This window comes from Agelaius phoeniceus, chromosome 3, assembly GCF_051311805.1.
Source record: "Agelaius phoeniceus isolate bAgePho1 chromosome 3, bAgePho1.hap1, whole genome shotgun sequence".
In the NCBI taxonomy this organism is placed as follows: domain Eukaryota; kingdom Metazoa; phylum Chordata; class Aves; order Passeriformes; family Icteridae; genus Agelaius; species Agelaius phoeniceus.
The window spans coordinates 116,023,343-116,039,605 of record NC_135267.1 but is presented as its reverse complement, the minus strand read 5'-3'; the positions used below and the strand labels follow the sequence as shown (position 1 = coordinate 116,039,605).

Genomic DNA, 16,263 nt, shown 5'->3' with positions numbered 1-16,263 from the left:
ATAGAAGTGACCAGCCTCTCTTGGCTCCTTTAGCATTTCTCATGTTCCCTAAAGGTTGTTTGGGCATGATCCCAGATTTCTATAAGTGTCTGTGCCTGAAAGCCAGGAAAAATCACTACAGTGTAGTTTCCAGCCCTTTGTCTAGGATGCAACCTGGGCAAAGGGCTGAGCATACTCCACTGTGTAAGGATTTGTTCATTTCTGAGCACAGCTCTCTCTCAGTGGGCTTTGCAAAATGACCTGGATGCAGGAGGCTCCGTTTCAGCACTGCATTTCTAAGGCAGTGGACCTTAGGGTGACAGCAGAGATGTTAGTTGTCAGTGATATTAAGCTAAGATTCTTTGGCTGAGTTTGCCATTTATCTAATGAAAACGGGTTTTCATTTGCTAACCTTTCAAATGTGTCCATCTGTAATTAAGTACAGCCTCTCCACCAAATAAAGGGATGCCTCACATAGAGGTTAAAAATTGGAGCTGAGTATGTATGGTATTTATGTTGGCTTTTCAGTGCCTAATGCTCTAATTTTGGCACTTACTCGGGTTTTGTGTTCTGGCTTTACTTTTTTTTCCTGGCAACTTGAGTCAATAGCTCTTGGGTAGAAACTAGAATGCAATTAAACATGCAAATAAGTGGACTTCAGGTACATGAAATACTATCAGGTGTGTTGGATACATAAGCATACCCCAGGCTTATCAAACGTGTTTTGCATTCAGTGCTGTGTTAGTGAGTAAGGGTGGTGTTACCCACAGCCAGCAAACTGAAGTGGTTTATGGTCTCCATGTTCTTCTGCTTTCACAAACAGCAGCTCTCTGCCTTGTCCCTCATTTCAGTTACTGGAAATAAGTGTCTTGTTTTTCCAGCTCCAGATTTACTTGTTCATTCAAAGCTAAACCAGCAAAGTAAGGAGATGCTGTAACTGCTGCAAGTCCATGGTACTTCACCAAGCTGGAGGCTTATCAGATGCCCCTTTATTTTTTCCTCCTTGAGACAGGACTCTTAAAGGCCAGTTTTATAAAGGCAGAAGTCAGATACATTCAGAAAAGGTTAATCATTCACAGTGGCACTGCAGTTAGTAGCCTGGGAATGGAGACTAAGGAAATTGATGTTGACTTTCTGGAGTGCTTTAAATGTTCTTGAAAACTTTCTCTCTGGTCTTCCAGAAACTTTCCTTTCTTGTTTACAGCATCTTAAGGATTTTCAAAGGATGAATTAAAATTCAAATTCTTTAGGAAGGTAAATCTAAGGAAATATATAGAAAAAGAGCTGGTGTAAAACTGAAAACTGTTCACCTGGGAAACAGAAAAGGAAATGGTACTTTAGCATGCAATGCATGCCTCATTGGATTTCACTAAATTGCCCCTGCTTTAGCGCTGAGTCGCAGGAGAAATACAGCATTTCACAAAGCAGGTAGACTCAGAAAAACTGTAAATGATTTCTGGGATATTAAATTCACAGAGACTAAGATCTATTGTGCCAGCCTAATTATTTTGAAATACTGCGGGTAAATCAATGGACGTACACTTAGTGTTTAATTATAGGGACCATCTATTACTTCCACTGTGTGGGCCAAGTCCTGCTCTCATTTGCAATTAATGAAATCTTACTACAGGCAGTAATTCTGTGTGAAATGGGCAGCATTTCAGCACTCGTTTGATGATACACGTTGTGACAGAAGAAAAAGCCAAGAGCAGAACACGTGGCTCTTGCTTTTCCAGTACTGGCCTAGAGGTGGCATTGCAAAGGTCTCCACAAGGAAGAGCAGATGACAGCAGCCAGTCCACTGAAGAAAAGTGCAACTTCATTCTCAGTGCTTTTCCAGAAGAAAAGGACCTCTTGGGTCTATACTGGGTTAAGTGAGCTTCTGCCATCCAAAATCAATGCAGCATCTATGGCAAATAATGGCTTTTCTCTAATTCACACAGAATTTGTCACCTTGGCTCCTACCGGCTCACTGCCGGCTTAGGCAGTGCTGGGAATGTGGGCTCCTGCTCCAGCTGAAAGCTGGGGGCCAGGAAAAACCGGGTGCCATTCCCAATTTGGGGGAAGTCTATTCCTCTTGCTTTGTGTTCTCCATGGTGCCCATTTAGAGATGATGATGATGATGGTAGACTTTAAATTGTGACTGATTGCGTTCAAGGCTTGGCGCTGCCAGGGGTATTTGTATGTTTCCAGGCAGAACATTGCTGTAGCATTTGTTCCCAGCTTGTTTCTAGGTCTTTGTCTGTCTTCCTCATGAAAAGGATCAGGTTTTGAGCTGGAAGCTCCCTAGAGCAGGGATTGCTGTCTGTGCATTCTCTGTAAGACTGGAAGAGAAAATGGGTTAATTTTATTTCACTGCTAAGATCTCCTGGCACAAAGTTCACCTATGCCAAAGTGTGCAGCCTGGGCAGCAGGGGCTACATGAAAATGTGATTCACAGAAGAATATTATCCACCCAAGTAACTCATTAAAGGGAGCAGGTATGACTTAGGTTTATCCAAAGGTCCTACTCCCATCATCCCCCCTTTTGCTACGTGCTGATGTCAGAGCCACCTAAACTCCTGCTGTCCCCGTCAGTCCTGTGGGCCTGTGGTGTGCTGGAGATGGCCTGCCCTAGGATGGCTCCTTGGGGAACACTGCTCCTTGGGGACCGTGCCTCTCCTCTCCATGGCCTGCCCAAGCACTGCTCCTTGGGGACCGTGCCTCTCCATGGCCTGCCCTAGCACTGCTCCTTGGGGACTGTGCCTCTCCTCCTCTCCATGGCCTGCCCAAGCACTGCTCCTTGGGGACCGTACCTCTCCTGCCTCTCCTGCCTCTCCATGGCCTCCAGGGCAGCTCGCAGCAGACCTGCCCTCAGCAGGGCTGCATCCCCCGGCACAGCGGCACCCTTACAGGAGGGGAAGGCATCTCCCGTTGCCATGACAATGAGCCTGTCGGGATGAGCATTCCTTCCTGCGAGCAGGATTCCGAGCTTAGAGCAGTGCCACTGCCTCCCGGAGGTTATTGGTGCCAGCGTTGGCAGAGCTGGGCAGAGCTCGGGGGAATGGAGGGGCGGGGGAGCTGCCGCTGCTGCTGCCGCGGACCCTTCCCCACTCGGGCTGCGGGCGGTGCCGGCGGTTCTGCCTCTTTGTTCCCCGGCACGGGTCCAGCCCAGGCTCCCTTCCCCCAGCACAGCCCCGCTAAGCTGGAGCACACCACAGCGGAAAGGGATTAGAAAGGAAAGCCGTCCTTGCTGCAGCGAGTGAGAGAGAGAGCATAAGTGAGCGCGATGGAGGGTGCTGTGCCCGGCTGGGCTCCCGCTGCCGGCGAGGCTGCAGTCGGAGCTGCTCGGGGGTTGGGGTGTGCCGAGCCCTCCCGTGCGCCCCGGAGCTGCCGAGCGGGGCAGCGGCCAGGGCCGCCCCGCCTCAGGGCCCGGCAGCGTCCGGCAGGGTCCGGCAGGGCCGAGCCCGGGCTGGCCTCGCTGGAGGGAGCTCCTGGGACGGCAAAGAGCCCTGGCCAGCCCTGCCCCGGCAGAGCCCAGAGCCACGGCAGCAGGCTGGCCTGCAGGATGCTTTCAGGGGCTGGTGTTGGCACACAGCTTCTTCCTGTTTGGATCTATGAAGAGTTGTGTTTTTCCCCCTGTGTAAATTAGCCTTATGTAGGTTGTAAACAGCCTGTGTAGGTCTTGAAAGTTTTTTAAGATTTTTACATACAAAATCTGACTTTCTCAGAGCCCCATGACTCTGGGAGCTGGAGGAATGGATTTTCAGGTTGAAAGGGATACAGCATTACACTGTAAATTATCCTTTCCCCCAAAAGCTGTCCCATAAACCAGGGCTGGCACTGGCACAGTACAGGGTGGGAGGGGGACTTTCAGCCATCCCTGACAACTCAAAAATAGAGTGAAAATTTGAGATAAGTGAGCACAGCCCTGTGGGTGAGCCAAAGTGGGAACTGGACGTGCTCCTTGCTGTGGGTTGGGCTCAGTGTGGCTGGTGTCAGTGTCCACAGGTCACCTGGCAAAAGCATCCCCAGAAAGAAAGGGGTTCTTGTGTGGGTGGAAAAGCAGCTGGGCATGGGAGGGCTGGGGGGAAGACTACAATAAAACAAACTTGCTTGGTTTGGGCAGGCTTTGCAGCCTTGAAATGTGGGTTAAAACTGGTGAAAGGCACCCAGAGGTGAACACTGAATAAGGACAATTGAGACCTTCCTTGAGCTGGTTAAAGATTGACTGTGTTTTGGCACTTTTCCTCAGATCTTGTTTTTATTTGCTCCAACCACTGGGTGCTGAGCAGTGATAAGCAGCCCCAAAGGCTGCATCCTTTGTGGAGGGGCTGTCTCCAGAGCAGCCGGGGCAGTGGGGCTGGGAGGGGCTTTCAGTGCTTGTACCATGGTGGGAGACCCCAGGTAACACCCCAGCAACACCAGAAAGGGGGCAGTGAAAGGGGTTTGGGTTATAAGGCATGATCTGTGACCAGGGCTGTGATGCTGAAGGACTCTCAAGCACAGGCATTTGGGTGTGGTGTTCTGTACAGCCTCGAAATACAAAGAGTCAGGACCACACTCCCCAGAAAATGCTGGGTTTTTCCTGGTGGTGTTGTGCCTGCAGGAATGGATTAAGGGAGGATTCCCTCATTTGGGAAAGGGGGGGGGGGGGGGGGGGGGGGTGCTCCTTAATCCCCAAAGCCTGGATTTAAAGATCCTAGAGAGAGTAATCACAGACAGTGGATTAGCATCTGTTGGGGAGCCTGGCAGGAGAGGGCAGCGTGGCACTGCCAACTCCAGGGTTGGTCCTCACCCTTGTTTGCAGCTCTTTGCCCAGGCCTGTGTCTCAAACATGTTCACTTGGAAACAGAAAATTCACAGAAAGGAAGATGTCAAAAAGAGCATTTCCTCAAGTCATGGATGATTTCCTGCAAGTGAGAAGTGTAAAACATGTCTGGGGCAGGTGACAAATGATGGCAGGGGTGTGGTGTGTTTGTTTGTTTTTATAAGCACCTTTAATATTGCTCTTGCAAGGCTTCTGCCATCACAAACTGCATCAGCCTTCAGCCAGAAGAAGAAAAGGAGGAGATGCTTGTCAGTCAACAGAAACTAGCTGGTGTAGGGCCATCCCCATGCTGCCCAGAGGCGTGTTGGCCTCCAGCCATGGAAGAAAACCCATGGTTAGTGCCTTGTTTGTGTGGGGAAGCCTGGAAAACAGTTTGTGGCAGTATGGCCCTCATCTGTTACTTAGTGTGGCTCAGCTGTCAGGGAGCAGGACCATGCACTGCTTTTCTCTGAGAATGCCCAGCCCAGGCTTTTCAGCAAGGTCTGACTTGTTTCCCATTCAAAACAAAACCTTAAAGCATGCAATTTCCATACAGATATAGCACAAGGGAAGTACTTAGCCTGGCTGAGGCATATTTCCCCTGGGAGATCTTGCAGGAGAAATGGACCATATTGGCTTTTCCAACTGGCCTCAGGTACTGCTGCAGCAGCACATGAGCTCAGTGTTGTGTGTGTTTATCTGGCAGGAGGCAGTTGCCTCAAACAGAGAGGATCTGCTCCCCAAGAGCTCCACCATTTCAAATTTAGAACTGCATTATTTATTCAGACAGGATTTTCTGGCAGCAAACCTCACATCCTTTTTTGCATCCTCTGTAGTCGAGAGGAAGGCTGGAGCTCATGTGATGGTGCCCAGAGCGTGGCCTGTGCTGCCTGGCAGTGTCCAGGCTCAGCTGGGCTGGGTGGGCAGCCTGGCAAGAGCCAGGAGCCCCCTGGGGCAGGGCAACTGGAGCTTCAGGTCCTGCTGCACGCTGCCTTCTTGGCTGCATTCCTTAGAGGCTCCCTTTGGGCACTCCTGCATCACCTCCCTGCAAGTGCAGCCCTTCAGCCCCCTTGGCTTTCAGGCACAATGTGATCATCTCCCTTCACCATTTCTGGCCCAGCTGAGGGTGGGTGTTCTCTCCTCTCCTGCCACTGCACTGATGGAGAGGGGGCTTTTTGTTCTCCTGCCATCAGTGCCCAATGGGAGACTCTGCTCTGCCCAAAAGAGGGCACAGCTACCCCTGGAGCACAACAGAGGAACACCCAGGTACTGTCTGGCAGAGGAAGCTCCAGCAGCAGAGTTTTCTGCCTTTTTTCTTTCCCTCCTGGGCTATGTCTAATTGAATTTGGATAGTAGGGGGTTTTTGTTAAGAGGCTGTGCCACTGCTCTGGAATACCCGCTCCTACAATTTATCCTTTCAATTTAAATGCTGCCAAGGAGCTGTGCTAGCCTTCGCCTCTTACAGGGAGAAAATCCTTTCTGTTGTTGAAAATTGACTGTGTGCAAGTCTCTGAGGACCAGCACCAGTTTGTACCAGTCACCAAACAGGAGCAGTGGTCTGAGTCTGGTTTGTAAATCAGGTCACTGACATTAGCAAAGCAAGAACAGCAAACAGCCTGGTGCTATTCTCCCATGTGTGCTTGGAGGAGACCCAGAATGGTACCAGCAGAAGGGCTGCAGGGAGAGAAAGAGGTGTCTTGGCAAACCTGTGTGTATGTGATAGTCAAGAGAAGCTTTTGTTTTCAGCAGGGGGTTTTCCATGGCTCCCATGAAGCCATCAGCACAATCAGAGCATCCAGAGCACTCAGAGACAATGCCCAAGAATAACAGCTAATGGGGCAGGGTGGGAGAGAGAAGGTGAACAACTTTTTATTGCTACCATATGCTCTAAATCCCTTCAGCTCTCTTCCTATAGCCAAAGTTAGGAATTTTTTTTCCATTGGCAATTTTTATGCTGTTTCCAAAGAGCCAGATTAGCAAAGCAAAACCAAGGAAGTAACTGCCTGCCACCCCTGGGATGCCTTCCTGCTCCTGCCTGCTCTCAACATGTCATCAACTCACCCTGCCAGCTTCAGGCACCTTCCTGGTTTCAACATCATGGTCAAATCAAAGAATGAAGAGTCCTTTGCTCTGATCAGAGACCACCAAGATAAACCCAGGAGCTGTTCTTCAAATCTCAGTGCACCCTGGAGTGCTGGAGAGCATGTGTTGAGAGGGAGGAGATGGATCCCAGCCCGTGGGCGAGAGGGCAGTGTCTGAACTGCTGCACTGGTTTGAGCATCCTGCAGGCCCCCTGCCCTGGCCAGCAGAGGCTGGAGCTGATTTTTCAGTCAGGGCACTGCTGGGGATGGAGGCGGGCAGACTTGGCAAAGCCATGATCTTGTTTGCTCTGATCACTAAAGGTCACGAGGTGGCTCCGTCTGTCAGTGGGAGGAAATGAACTCTGGTATCTTCAGCAAACTAATTTCAGGCTTGTACTGATTCCCCTTTCAGTTTAATTTAATCATCTTTGATGTCTGATTCTACAAACATGGCTTTGTACTGCTAAACCTTTGCTGCATATTAGCTGAGAGGCAGCTGGAATTTGAATTTGATTTGAGTATAGTGGGAAACCTTATATTTAGCACTTGGCAAATCTCTCGAATGCAAGAGCACATCAGTTTATAAATGCAGGTTGCTTTGATCAGTGTAATTTTGGAGACTTAAGTATGAGAGAGAGAATATAGGCTGGGTACTGATACTCATAAAGGAGAAATAGACAAGTATTCCACCAGGTGATTGGAATTACATTACAATATCAGCCTACCTGGAATGTGCTGCAAAGGATTGTTTGTAATAGGAAAACTCCTTGGGTTACAAAGTACTTCAAATGCAGTCCTTTGTAGCCTGCAATATAAGGGTCAGGAACAGAAACACTCAGGTGAGGGGGCTGAGGACAGCTAAGAATGGCCAGAGCTGGACTGACCCAGGGATGTGATGCAGACCAGGAAATGAAGAGAAGCTGAAATAGCAGTGAGATAAATGCGTGCTTTCATCCCTCTTTTCTCTTGGACAAAACCCCTGCTGGCTTCTTTGCCATGCAGGATGCCAAACTAAGAGTCACTCTTGGCATTAAAGCACGTGTAGGATGCAGGGTTTTGCCATATGTTCTAACAAAAGCAAGTACTTTAGTTTGCAGTTTGAGACTGGAGCTGGAGGCATTCCCAGTGATTGCCTCTTCCGAGAGCTCGTGTCCCTTTGGAACCTGTCCTGTTTCAAAAGGAGCCACCTCTGACCAGCTTTGCAGCAGCTTCCACAGGCACATGGACCCAGCTGTGCCACTGGACATTCTGGGGTGCTCCCTGCACGTCCCTGGGGGCCGCTTTTCTTTTGGGGCTGCTGTTACAGGGAGGAGTGCTTGGCACCTGCAGGGGGCTTTTAGCAGCTGGGAGGCTCATCTGTGGGTTTATTGCTTCCCCAGAAAGACACTGGTTTTTAGAGGGAGTATTCCCTTTGCACAGGAAAAGTGATTGCTTCCAGAACTTAGGATTGCGTGGTTTTAAGGAGCTCAGGTTCTGCTCCCAGCAGTAGCAGTGACTTTGCTCTTTGTATTTGCATGGGCAGAACAGAAAATGGAGCTTCAATGAAAATATTATCAATGGCATTGTGGGCATGATAATGGAGCATTCACCACCTCCTAAAAAGCAGTGAGATGAAGAGGTGACCCTTCCTATGGCTTCTGCCAGCTACTGGCTTCCAAGAAACACCCCATCACTCTGATTTATTGACATGCAGTTAGTTTTCACCATCAGGCAGCACTGTGAGTCCGGATCTTCTGGAGCAGAAATGGAGATGGATTATCCCCACCTCCCACGTGCTGTGAGGAAAGGCCGATATTTTCAAAGTGCTGCTGTGTGATGGTGCACTGGCACCTCAGCCCTGGGGGTTGCTCATTCTCTGCTTTGGGCTCCAGCTGCCCTCCCCAGATTTGACTCCTTGGGGAGCTTCCCCAGGAGATCTCCACGGCTGCAGGGTTTGGTGTGTGCGAGTCCCCAGTGTGGCCCAGGGACCCAGCCTGGGAGATGGAGCACACAGGCCTCTTCACAGGCACAGTGCTGAGAGCTCATTTCCCACTGTCAGAGCTCCTTCCAGCCTGGGATTCCTTCTGCTCCACAACCCACCACATCACCGTGGCCCAGGGAGCACTGGAGATGCTGCAACCATTATTCTTATGATGCCTTAAGTTCTAGTTTTTATATTTTAAGATTCTGGGCTGTTTTGGTGCGAAGTTCTGAGCTTCATATTAGGAGATGGTGAGCTCTCTTAACAGAGTAAGGAGACAAAACAATTCCTTCTCTAGCTGGGAACCAAGGACAAATGATCCAAATCTCAGGCCCAAGAGCACAAACAACGTGGGCTGGAGAGAGTCAAACAAGAAGGACGGGACTGCATGGGCTGGAGCTGGAATTGGACAATGAACTGCAAGATGCAAATGGAGCAGAACTGATCACAGGGAGAGACCCCATGACTGGTCGTGCATTTTGGGGCCATTCTGGTTCACCTGGGGTGCAGTCCTGGCTGGGCTCTTGTGCTGCCCAAGGTGGATCCATGGAGGCCTTTTAATAAATCCCTACTTTATCTTTTAACTCCATCCAACCTCTGTTCTAGGCCAGCCTTCCCAAGGCACCACTTGCACCATGGCTAGAGTGAGAGCAGCAGAGAGAGATGTGGCCCTTTGTGCCCGTGGCAGCAGCAGGAGCTGGTGTGTCCAGAGTGAGAGCAGCAGAGAGAGATGTGGCCCTTTGTGCCCGTGGCAGCAGCAGGAGCTGGTGTGTCCAGAGTGAGAGCAGCAGAGGGAGATGTGGCCCTTTGTGCCCATGGCAGCAGCAGGAGCTGGTGTGTCCAGAGTGAGAGCAGCAGAGAGAGATGTGGCCCTTTGTGCCCGTGGCAGCAGCAGGAGCTGGTGTGTCCAGAGTGAGAGCAGCAGAGAGAGATGTGGCCCTTTGTGCCCGTGGCAGCAGCAGGAGCTGGTGTGTCCAGAGTGAGAGCAGCAGAGAGAGATGTGGCCCTTTGTGCCCGTGGCAGCAGCAGGAGCTGGTGTGTCCAGAGTGAGAGCAGCAGAGAGAGATGTGGCCCTTTGTGCCCGTGGCAGCAGCAGGAGCTGGTTTGTCTCGTGCTGAGGAGCTGAGGGCCGGTCAGCAGCAGGGCCGCCGTGCTCAGAGCAGTCAGGATTGATGCATGGCGTGGCTAAAACACACTGACAGATCTGCAGAGAGCAACTTTCATGCATCCCATATGTTGCTTAGCTTATTCTGGATGACTTAAGAGAAGCAAAAAAATCTTTAGCTGGAGGAGAATTAGAGTATTTGTATACTTGGCCATTTTTAGTTGTCTCTTTTTTCCCCTTTGGCTTCACCTGATGTGGTCAAAAAGAATAAAAGGTATCAGTTAATCATTCTGGGAGCATGCACAGATGTATTAAATAAGTATAGCTTCCTGTGGCCCTAACAGCCGGCACAGGAACGTTCCCAAAATCGTCAAGGGGTTCTTTTCTCTCAGAATTGCAGGTCTGACTAAGATTATCAAAGATACAATGCTGCTAAAGGGCACAGTAAGTGCTGGGGTACTCTGATTTCCACCTGAACTTTTGGCCTGTTACCTATTGCAGAGCTTCCCAGAAAGTATGAAATGTAACCTTGAGGTCAAACAAGAACTTTTTGGAGCAATGCTGTTTTTTCTTCTCTCTGTTTCATGTAGGCAAACACATGCAGCACAGACCATCAGTCCTGATGAAGTGCCATTGTTTAATACTGAAAAAATGCACATTTGATCTAGTCTGCATTTCCTAAAAACTGTGTTATTGATTTGACAATATATTTTTCCTCAGACAAAAAAATTCTGCAGTTATTTATTCATTCTTGCCCCTTGGAGAGCTCGCTACCATCTGTTTTTCTTGGCTTTGCGTTACCTTATTTTTTTCCACTTGCTCTTTTCCCACTGTGCACCACTGAGGGACTATACTATACATTATCTCATAGCCAAATTATGCAGGGTATTGTAAACATGTTGTAAACTTTGCCAGCTGCAAAGTCAAAGGCTCTGAGAGATCTTGCTCAGTACTGGAAATGATCTTTGAAGAAAGAAGACAGCCTTTTGGAAGCAGATGTGCAGGGCAGTGTGACACAAAGGTGTAATAGCGCTTTTGCAAAATGCTGGGGGGAGGAAAAGGAGCAAATCCCTTTGTTCATGGATCCCAAACTTTAGTGCAGAGGCTGAGAAGTCCCTGAACCAGGGAGTCCCTGCTCAGCCCCCACTGCTGGGGCACAGCAGGGCTCTGGCAGCTGGGACAGCGATCTGAGCCTGATAAAGTCCCACACCGCTGTCCTTTCAGGCAGGACAGGACCATGCTCAGGGCACATCACAGCACTGAGGCTCCTGCATGGTCCCAGAGCTGTCTCTGGAGCTGGAGCAGCCACGTCCTGGGAAGATGCATTGCAGAGCATCTCGTGCTCTGCCTTGCAGGGTTGGGCCCATTGCTGCCCTCAGAAATGAGAACTGAAGGGGAGGAATCACAGGTGTGTGAGGATAAGTCTGTGTAAATATCCCTAGTTATAGATCTTTGTGTATCTTTTAATGTTGGCAGTAGCAATACCAGGCATACCAGAAATCATGGCTCAAAAATATACAATCACTTTAAAACCCCCTTTATGAAATTTATCTGTTCTCTTTGTCTGTCCTCTGGTGACTGATCTCAGTTACAGTGAAGGTCACGCCTTCAGGCTTTCATCCCGTGGTACACTTCCCAAAAGGGCAGAAATCTCTGTGGGAGACACCACTCGAGCCCAGGAGCGGGCAGTGCAGGAGGGAGGAGCAAGCAGCACGGAAATGGAGGGGACTGTCACCCTTGCTGATAGAGAGACAGGCCATGGGGCTGCACCAATGCACTCCAAAGCACTTGAAGAGGAGTAAAAAGCAATGTGGATTATTGGAGCACAGGGAAGAGCCCGTTTCAGTGCATGGTGGACATGTAAAGTACCTGTACAGGCTGGTGATACTCACACAGCCCTCAGTGAAATGCAGCTGTCTCCATTCACTATAAATTCATAATGAAGGCTGTTGGGCTTGGATTTAGACTGACAGGGAAAGCAAAGGCACCTTAAGTTTAGAGGAGATTTGAAGTGTAGTTATGAGTCATTGTTCTGCTACCAGAGGAGTGGCCCTCAAAGAAGCATTTTGGACAGAGGCCAGGGGCTGCACAGGAGCACGTGGTGCTGGCTTGGCAAAGGCCCACTCTGCCCAGCATCCTTCAGCCTTCCTCCCTCTGCAACAGCCCAAGACCTCAAAAGGCTGCTGCCACCAACACCAATAGCTGGACAGGGCGTTCGTCTGCATTGCTTAGGGAATTCAAACCTGTCTTTTTAATTATTCCAGCAATACTTCATCTTCCTCTCCAATGGTTAGCGAGAAGGAGCACCAGTTCAGCTGTACTTACATAATGTGGCTGTGAATATCCTATGACTTATTGCCCTATCCCTGATCTTTTCACAGGGTTAAGAGCTTAGGGGTGAAGAATTGCTTGGCTGGGTAAGATGCATTTCTTTTTGCAAAGGATGGATGATGTTCTTCCAGCCCTGGAAGAATTCTTGTGAAAGTTATTTTTTCTCTACAGTCTTTTATTACTATTATGGGCCTATGTTCATAGACTTGCACTCTCATTAAGAGGCACAGATTTAAATAAGGGGCTTTAATCAACAATTTTCATCATGATTTAAATCAGCTAGCAGGAAACACAAAATTGATTATTTAAATTAATCTTGTTCTTCATTTGTAGTTTTTAATTATTTTCCTAAGGAACAACTGATACTTCCTCATCGGAGCCTGGTACTCTTTTTTTCACTTGTGATCAGGATATGCTATTACCATATTTATTTAAGAATCTGCATATTAAGTCTAAAGTTACTTAACAATTTTCATTTATGTGACAAACCGATGACTGATGCCTCCACTCCATGGCTTATTTTAATGTTTGTGTTAAGGTGCACTGCAGAAAAAGTAACATACATTAGTTACTGTGCTCAATTTAAATCACATACTAACCTTAAATATGATGGAGGGATGGGGCAAGGGGAAAAACACAGGTATCAAAACTGATTCTGCATTTGAAATGGACATTTTGAACACAGGAAATATTATCTCTTTGACAGCAGGCTGGGGTGTTTCTAATCACCAAATCCTTATAAAGACTCATATGGGAGAAGGTGCAATCTCCTGTTCCCTCTTTGTTTTCAACCCCCAATGATTTTCTCAAACTGGAGCAAACTGAAAGGAAGAATGTGTTTTTGTGCATCCTGAGAGAAATGGGTCTGTAGGAAATGGGCTTAGAGTCTCAAGAATCCCCTGGATCCAGTTAGTTCAGCAAATACTTCAGCCACTGCAGTGGCTTGACTTAATCTAGAACTCGTAGAGGTTAACTGCTATTTCTTTTAGTATTACAATGAAATTTAGGCCATAATGTTTAGTGCCACTGGGTCAGGTTTAAATTAAAATTATCAAATTTTAAATGTATAATGATAAATACAAAAAAAATTCCTACGCTCTGATTTTTCTGGAAAAGGGACATTTTGTATTTTTATCTGCCTTTAATTTGTATCAACTCTAGCTCAGGGCAGTTGCAATGACTCGAGGAGCCATATTTCTGATTCATACCCTTGTGTGTAAGGTAAAAGCAAAATGAACCTTTTTTGAAAAGCTTTGGGGTATATCTGTTTTTCTGATTGAAGGCATTAGATAGTCAAATTCATCCTTTAGGTAATTCGGCTGACTTCAGTGGAGAAACTAATGTCCAAGTTAGAGACCTGGTTTCTTGTTGGCTTCAGCCATGAAGACAGAGTCCAGGGCTCTCTGGGAATACGAGGAGGGGATTTTCCTGTGCTGGTGGATGATCAGCCTCCCTTCTGTGTGAATCTCAGCAGGTTCCTGTTCCTGAGCCTCTGTGCCAGCCATTCTCCAGCACCTCTGGGCTATGGAGGGATTTCTGCTCCATCCCTCCCTGCCTCATCACTCCTGGAGTGGTGCAGTGCCTCTCTCCTGGTGCTGCAGTTTGGCAGCCATCAGCCCGTTTTGCCAATTCCCTGAGAGAGTTTCCTCCAAGTCATGCTTGAGACTAAAGGCAAAACAGCCAAGGCTTGGTTTCTGTTTCTTGCCTGCCAGAAGCTGTATGTACCGTGCCAAGATGTGACATGCAGCACCTTGCATTACAGACACACACCACTCGTGCTGACTCAGAGCAGGGAAACCCTCACTGCCTTGTCCCACCTTATTGCTGGTCTGATGCACCAGGGGAAGGCTTCAGCTTTGGGGTGAGGTTTGAAACCAAGTTGCTGGGGGTTTTCCCTTAACGTTTTAGCCTGGTTTGGGATTTTCTGGGGAGAGGTTGAGTTGTTTGGGGTTTTTACCAGAGCCTAAAGGTTCTTTGGTAGCTGCTGATTCCAAATGATGCTTCTGGCTGCAAAACCCACCGCAAAGAAATGGAAACCAGGAGCAGCAGGGTGACTTCCAACAATGATACCCACTCAGGGTGACCCCAGCCAGCCTGTCTCTGAATTCCACATCTAGGAGGTGAAAATTATGGCCCAGGGTTTTGAACAACTTTATGCTATATTTTGGGCTGTTTGTGCTGGTCTGTGCCCCAGGCCCCTCCCAGAAAGCAGAGTGGCCCAGCCGTGCCGTGGGCAGGGGCAGAGGCTGGAGCAGGAGCTTGGCCATCCCAGCAAACACTGACACCATGTGCTGTGGAGAACCAAGGGAGCTCCTTTTGTCTCACAGCATTATGCAGAGCAGCGATGGAGCAGAACATAAAAGCAGTAGAAGCAAACACTGCTGTAATGGGTAATGGAAGAGCACATTTCTGATGGATTTGTGGTTGTTGTTATAGGGTTTTTCATATGTGCAGAAACCTATTTGGACCTCGGGTGCCTTAGTGCTGTGACAGGCTCAGCCTCTGCACGTCCCTCTGCCTGGCCCAGCACACCCACCCCACACAGCTCCAATGCACCTTTGTCTTCAAGCTGTCCCTGTCGAGTCCTCTCTGCTCCTGCCACACAGAGCGCATGTTAATGCAAACAGGCATCAAAGAAACCAGAAATGATGTGCAATTCAACATCATTAACTATGAAATCACTCCTCTCCCATGCAGGGCTGTATCAATCAGGTCGGCCTTGGGTCTTTTCTTCCCAGGAAGCCTCTGCTGCAGGTGCCTCTGAAAAGCACTTTGCTGTTTGTGTTCCGTGTTTCCTGACAGGGACAGTTTGTGGTCATCTATGAGCACAAACCATCATCTTCCTACCAATTTAGCATGTGGAAGGATGGATACATACCTTTATTAAAGGCAATCTTAATTTTTCTTATGGAACATTTCATAAAAATGTAGGCTTAGAGCAGCTTTCAGAGGCAGCCACAAATTGCCAGCAGTAATACACCAAAATTAGATGGGCTAGATGGGGTTTGTCTGTTGTCATCCTCTGATTGCTTCCTTCCATCACTTGCCTTAACCGGATTTGTCCCTTAGCACCTGACCATTGTCTGGGGAGAGCTTACAGGTAACAAAACACGCTGGCACGGTTGTTTTTATATTAAAAAAATGTAATAACTGAGGACCAAGTGCAAAAGGCGGTGGGTGGGTGGGTGGGTGGATGTAGGGGCATGTGGGTGGATGGCTGCAGAATTGGGGTGCAGATGAATGGATGTGGGTAGGAGTGTGGCTTGGTACATGGGCAGGTGCATGTGTTGGTGAAGGGGTACATGAATTGGGTGTGGATGAGTGCACAGGTGGGTGGGTGCATGCATGGATGGTTGGTGCATGACCGGGTGCAGGAATGGGTGTGTGGGTGCCCAGGCGCATGGGTTGATGCAGGAATAGGTGGGTGATACACGGGTGCATGCATGCACGGGTGGGCGCACAAGCTGGTGCCCACATGGGTGGAGGGGTGCATTGGCGGGGGCAGGCACGGCTCTTTGGGGGGCAGGTGCCTCGGCTGGTGCAGGAGCGGGCGCTTGGGCGCGCAGGTGCACGGGGCGATGCAGGGATGGATGGGTGATGTACGAGCGCACGGTGCACGCACAGCTCGGTGCGCGCAGGGCTGTGCGGGCGTGCAGGGGTGCCGGGGCCGGTGCGGACGCGGTGTGCGCCCGTTGTGGCGGCCGGACAAAGCCCCGGGCCGGTGCGGGCAGGTGCGCAGCTGCCGCCGGCCGTTGCGGCGCGGCCCCGGCGCTCCGGGCGGCAGCGCGGGCGGGGCGGGGCTGCGGGCCCGCTGCGGGGGCGGCGCTGCGCCCGCCCGGCTCGGCTCGGCTCGCCTCGGCTGGGCTCGGCTCGGCTAGGCTGGCACGGGGGCGGGCGGCGGCACCTGCGGCCGCGCCGTGCGGAGCGAGCGGAGCCGCGGCCCGGATGTAGCCGGAACATGGCGCTGGGGGCGGCGTGACGGCGGCGGCCGAGGTAGGGAGGGAGGGCGGCGGGGCCG

The 16,263-nt window shown here is 49.7% G+C and overlaps 1 protein-coding gene across 4 annotated transcripts in view; it reads left to right on the top strand.

Annotated features, from left to right (window-relative positions):
• Positions 1-16,263, top strand: part of PAK5 (p21 (RAC1) activated kinase 5) — a 217,688-nt gene that overhangs the window by 115,901 nt on the left and 85,524 nt on the right. Inside the window, exon 1 of one of the 4 annotated variants that reach the window (XM_054629756.2) lies at positions 16,053-16,238. The exons of the other annotated variants lie outside the window; for them this stretch is intronic. The gene's annotated coding sequence lies outside the window, so the exon portion shown is untranslated. Of the gene's footprint in view, positions 1-16,052; positions 16,239-16,263 lie in introns of those variants that run through there. 4 annotated transcript variants of the gene reach the window in all.